This window comes from Coenobita brevimanus, chromosome 61 (assembly GCF_032717465.1).
Source record: "Coenobita brevimanus isolate Jiangsu-jjx chromosome 61, ASM3271746v2, whole genome shotgun sequence".
Classification (NCBI taxonomy): domain Eukaryota; kingdom Metazoa; phylum Arthropoda; class Malacostraca; order Decapoda; family Coenobitidae; genus Coenobita; species Coenobita brevimanus.
This window is the reverse complement of record NC_137014.1, coordinates 39,233,798-39,240,368: the sequence shown is the minus strand read 5'-3', so window position 1 is coordinate 39,240,368 and position 6,571 is coordinate 39,233,798.

The following is a 6,571-nucleotide window of genomic DNA, read 5'->3' as shown; positions in this document are numbered from 1 at the left end:
CTGTTAACAGTGGCTCGACAAAGGACTTGGACAGCCTCCGTTACAAAGTCCTGGAGAGGTTGTATAATTCTCTTCGAGCACTGTGACACTGGCAAACAGAAACTGTAGTCAGACCGATAAAGGCTGTGTTCATATAGTGATATCGGACACACAAAAAATATAGAGTAGTTGCTGAGTACAATAAACCACCTTGCAACAAACCGTTCAAATAATAAAACACAGACTCAGCCTCGTGCTCAAATATTTTCTTATGAGCATATTGAAATATCATTTTTACTGGATCTTTATACTTTATTTAACTCTCACCAGATATTACGAATGTATTATGTAGCTTAGAAGTTAAAAACATTTGGCATGACCCCAATGTATTTCGAATATATAGAGATATCGTATACCGTACAATACCTCTCTATCCTCTGGTTCTCCCTCACATCTCCTTTTGCTCTTTTACCTTTTCTGTCCTTACCTTCCCGTCGCCGATGACCTCTCCCAGTTTGTGTTCCCACCTCTCCTCCAAATTCATCTCAGCCTACCCTCCCTCCTTCTTATCCACCTATCCCTAAGATTTTCCATACCATTCCAAAGTCTCCCTCTCCGCAACTCTCATTTACCTTTTCATTCATCTTCACTCCTCCATCTTTACTCACCTGCCCTTTTCACGCACCTCTCCAACCCCTCACCCCCAACCACCTAACCCGTTACTCCCCACCCCTTCACTCTCCCTCACGTACCCCTTTAATCTCCAACCCCAACCCAGAGTTATTCCTCCTCTCCCTTCCACCTTCTGGGTCTCACAGTTCCCCATATTTCCTTCTATAGATGGAACACGGCTTCCCAAAGAACAAGGCAAAATGGAGAGTGTTTTATGCCAAAATGTGTGCATTATTGTGTCAGCGCGGTAGAAGAGACAATGGATCCTGTTCGTAAAACTAAGAGGGTTAACCACGCATTTCTGATAATATTTTGCGAAACCCATGTTAGTAGTAATGCAGTTTGACTTTACATGTAATGGTGTAAAGTTGCATGCAGACTGACCACGTCCAATAGTAATATCTGTTCCATAAATAACCGTTAGATATTGTGAACCGTTAGATATTGTGCCTACATCGTCGTTCTTCAAGTTTTAATAATACACTTGATTATTAACACTCATCTTGCTCCTCATGTTCTCCTCCTCCTGTTAGTTATTATCCCTTACCCACTACTTTCGCTTCTCTGGTTCATCTTCTATTGTTATTACCTCTTGCTCACTAACTGAGCTTGATAAATCAATACTGTGAGGTCAGTTTTTGTTTTTGCAGTAAGATAGAACCTCCTAAGCTGCTTGCAAAAATAAAAGAATTAATAATATGGCGAAAGGAGTTCAGTATATTGGCGACCATCCCCCGCCCCAACTGTAGCTCTTGCTTATTTCAGTTATATTTAATTATATTCAGCCTTTATTTTATATCACCTTCATATCACGTCAAGAAAAATGACTTACTAAATATACTGGCTGTGAAAATAATGGAGTTGGAAAAATTATACATCTCTGCGCTATTCCTCAAAGTTGACACAAGCTGAGCATTCATGTTGAGGCCATGGCTGGCTTTCGCCAAGCTAAAATGAACGGACTGTAGCCGATGGTCTCGTGTGTGATATTATTGTTGGTTGTGTAAAGAGGCTTTCATGTGTACCAGATATATATGCTAAGAAAAAAAATCAGGTATTATACAAATATTATCATCAATTTCACCTACAGTTTTGTCAGTATTACTGAGTATTATTCAGAAAGTCTGCTTTTGTCTTCGTTGTGCTCAAGTATGATTATGTTTTTAGTGCTCGTGTGGCAGTGCTGTGTGTGTGTGTGTGTGTGTGTGTGTGTGTGTGTGTGTGTGTGTGTGTGTGTGTGTGGTGTGTATGTGTGTGTGTGTGTGTGTGTGTGTGTGTGTGTGTGTGTGTGTGTGTGTGTGTGTGTGTGTGTGGTGTGTATGTGTGTGTGTGTGTGTGTGTGTGTGTGGGTCACGAGGGAACTGTGCTTCGTTAAATTACGGGCTAGATTTCCTTTAGATTTTTGGACTTCCGAATTAATGATGAAAAATTCCAAACCTAATTATTTTTACTGATTAGCTTAGCGAGATCCCTTGAGGATTTTAACACTGTCGTGGACCGAGACTTCTCTGGAACTTAAACCCGGTGGACCGCAGGCTTAAGTTGCCCTTCTATTGCAGTCCATCCTCCTCCAATCGGGGAGCAGAGATGTACTTGAGGGACGTGTTGTATAACCAGGCAGTTGTGTAGCCGGGTTATATCGATGCCACCACATAAAGGCGTCCTTCTCCACCACCAGATACATTGTACAAGAAGCACTGGCCATCACTGTACTATCGGCAACAAAACTTTCGTCCCTTCCTCTGCTTCTCTCTTCATGGATATGAAAATTGGTCTGGTTTATCCGCAGCAACTGGCACTGATAATTATAGCATCAGTGCCATCTGTGTCTCTTGCTTCGGATTCAAAGTACTGATTTTCTGAGTCTGTGAAGAGAAAGCCCAGCGGTGAGTCATGCTTCTGTGACAGTCGCAGATGAATAAAATCGTCTGGCTTTACTTGGAATAGAATACAATAGCCGTCCCGATCATTAGAGTCAATGGTATCAGTACTGACATCCGGGCTACCATGATTCATTCTTAGCTGAATCATATAGTCTTGTGTTAGCTGGAAGAAATTACGAATAGAGACGTGTCCAGGACAGGGTTAAGAGTCGATATATTCCGACAGACTTTCGAGACTGTGAAAGAACTACTGACCGTGATTGTACCTGTTGTGCAAGCCTCTGTGTTTCAGTTGTGCAAGCCTTCATTTTTTATCATTCACAAGCCTCATTCATCCGTGATATTATTCATTAACGTCATCATCCCTCTGGTTGTCATAGTGTTAAGAGTAGTTATAAGACTTTGGCATTAAATGGAGAAAAGTATTGCAGATAAGGTGACCGGTTATGCTCAAGATATAATCGAGTTTCAGTGACCCAGTTTAGTGATAATGTATGGAAGATAACTGATAGGACTGTCATTTATTCATTTATTTCGTGTTCTATTTATATTGCTTCTGACCGAATTATTGCATCTTCACATTCATATAAATATTATCATTACTATCATTGAATCCTGTATCCTTTATCTGATTCTTGTTTTTCATGAATTTCTTTTTATCTTTAAGTGAATTTCAGTGTAATCAGAGCAGGAATAATTATTGCAGTACCGAACTGTGTATGCCCAAAGATATTATATTTACAGTATGCCCTACCAAAGTATTCAAGATATCAATGGTATCTCGTAATTATCGGAATTTATATTTTGTAATTTTTCTACAAAAGTACAATGGCACCAATACTAACAGTATGATAGTTTTGTCGTCTGTATTTCTAGTTGGCTGTGAAGATTTCGTTACGTCTCTTTCTTAGTTATTTATTAAATAAATTACGCCTTAATAATTCTCTTATATGTTACTGATGAAAAGTGCAAAAGTATTAAACAGATATACATCACGTACACAAGAGAGAAAACTTCATGAGGGAGAAAAATCTCCAAGAAAGAGGCACTACGAAGGCATCTATGCAAACCAGGCTATGGCCCTATAAAACTGTCAGCGCCATATCTGTACTCCACAATAAATAAAATGTTATAGATTTTCAGAGGTGTCTGAATGAGGCTACTCCTCGTAGGATCTGGTGCCACCATTCGTTCAGTCAGTATAGTACTGTATTCAGGTGACTGCAATGGGTGACAAGCTAAATGGTTCCCCATAAGCCAGGAAGCCTGATACGTTGGGTGGTAACCATGTCACCAAATGGCGCCCAGTGGACTAGTGGGTTATGGCGCTCCAACAGGATGGGGCCCTCATAGGTTCACATTCGAGGGTTGGTTGGGATTTTATTTACCTGCCTGCCTGCTTGCCTGCTGCTCAGCCTATCAGACTGTTGCTTACCTACTTGCTAGCTAGCTATTCTACCAGCTTTTCTCTCTGTATGTCTCCCTTGTAATCTGCCTGTCTGCATGCCTGCATCCTTGCAGTACTGTCAGCCTGCCTACCGCCCAGCCTCACTAGCTGCCTCCCTACCTGCCTGACTGTCTAGCCACATACATCCCTGCCAGCCTGAATGTCTATACCTGCCAGCCTTACTTTTAGCCAGCCTCCCTGTCTGCCTGTGTTCCATCCTATTTGCCTTCCTACTTGCCAGATTACTTGTCTGTGAAACAAGATGGTAGCCTGCCAGTTAGGTAAGCAGGCAGGCTGCAAGGTAGGCTGGTGAGGGCAAGTGACTGGTATAGGAGGCAGGTGCAGAGGATGCCAGGTAGGAAGGCAGACAGGGGAGCTAGAGAATCTGGTAGGAAGACAGCAGGATACAAGACGATCAGGAAGGCAGACTAGCAAGCAAGCAGGCAGGCAGACTGGAAAGCAAGCAGCCATGCCACCCAGCAGGTAGGCAAGCAGGCAGGCAGGCAAGTAGGCAGGCAGGTAGGCAGGCAGATGAAAAGGCCGGCAGGTAAGCAAGCAAGCAGGTAGGCAGGTAGTTGTGGTTGGACTGGTAGTAGCAGTAGAAGTCGGGGTAGCAACAGCAGCAGTAGTAGTAGTAGTAGTCGTAGTAGTAGTAGTAGTAGCAGTAGTAGTAGTAGTGGTCGTACTAGTAGTAGTAGTAGTAGTAATAGTAGTAGTAGCAGGGTAGTTGTAGCAGCAATAAGGCAGTAGTAGTCGTGGTAGTACGGTAGTAGTAGTAGTAGTAGTAGTAGTGATAGTAGTGGTAGTAGTAGTAGTACAGTAGTAGTAGTAGTATGGAAGTGGTAGAAGTAGTAGTAGTAGTATTAATAGTAGTAGCAGTAGTAGTAGTAGTAGTAGTATGGTAGTAGTAGTAGTAGTAGTAGCAGTAGTAGTACTAGTAGTAGCAGTATGGTAGTGGTAGTAATAGTAGTAGGGTAGTAGTAGCAGTAGTATGGTAGTAGTAGTAGTAGTATGATAGTCGTAGTAATAGTAGTAGGATAGTAGTAGCAGTAGTAAAGTAGTAGTAGTACGGTAGTAGTAGTAGTAGTAGTAGTAGTACAATAGTAGTAGTAGTAGTGATAGTAGTAGTTGTTGTTGTTGTTGTTGTTGTTCTTGTAGCTGCAACCCCAGACTCATCTGAAAAGTGAACCCTGTGGACTGCAGGTTTAATTAGCCACGCTTAGTCCACCATCCTCTTATTGAGGGGATAGAGAGGGAGCCGAGGGACGTTTGTGTAACTGAGCAGCTCCACAGCCCCAAGACAGGTCATTTCAGTGCCACTACTTGAAGGCGTTCCTCTTAGTGGTGTTGAGGTTTTGTGGTGCTTTGGAGTGGTGGTGACGGTCTGTTGAGGTGAATGGTTACATGATACGATGTGGTAAAGGTGTGGTGATGATATCCTGAAGTGATGATATGTGGTAGTACTGTCTCGTTGAGATGAATGGCTAGAGTTGATGATCTGGAGTGGTGATGGTGTAGTGTAGTGGTAATGTCCCGTTGAGATCGAGGATTAGAGGTGATGATCTAAAGTGGTGACAGTACGGTGGCAAAACAGTTTCCTGAATTTGAGGTACCATACTGTTCAGAGAAAGTAAGACACATCTGTATGTGACTGTGAGAAGCAGTCATGCTGTGGATTACCTGATCATTTTTTTTTTTAATGTGTCCGACTCTAGGCATAGGCTTCACAGCCTGCTCCCAAGCCCCAGTAGTCCTCCTACATTACATACACCTCTACATGTCACCACTTCGACGCTAACACCGACAGTCCATATTGAATACATGCTAGGGCTGTCTCATACAGGAATGGTGTACTGATATTAGCGTGGATATTTTTACATGTTGGTGGGTCTTCTGGTAGATCAATAAAGTCTTATGAAATTCAAATCCTTAAACTGTTCCCTGCCTCAGCGGGGATTTGAACCTAGGTCCGGTAGGACTGCAGACCACCTCTCTAACGACTGGATTTAATGGCGTTGTTTTGGAAGCTGTCACCAGCCGCCCCCAGACCAGGATTATATCCATTATATTCCTGTCTACTGAGCCATGAAGGACCTTGAGGCCCCAGAAAATGTCCTGTGGGTGAAAAGAAGAATGGCTGGCAAAGATCCCAGACCACAGCTTATTGCTCTGCTGGAGGGAGAGATCCCGGAGACAGTATTCATTAGGACGCTGGGACCCAGCAGAGTTGCACGCTGTTTCGGAGCCTGACCTCTTCTACCGCTTAGCAGGTGGGGACATCTGGCATGGAAGTGTTGTGCAGCATACAGGTGTCGCTTCTGTGCTGCAAATTATGAAGGTAGCACCTGTCTTGAAAAGATCAAGAGAGACAAACACTTCAAACCCAAGTGCTGCAACTGTGGAGGGGAACACAATGCCCACTTGTCCTTGTGTCCTCAGAAACCACGGACGACCCCCACACCACGGCACACTGCCGCTTAAGCTCAAGTAGCTCAACCACCACCACCGCCATCAACCAGTGTTTGGGAGGCCCGTCTACAGGCCTCGAATTTCCCACCGCTAGGGAAAACACCCAATGCTGCACTTGCGT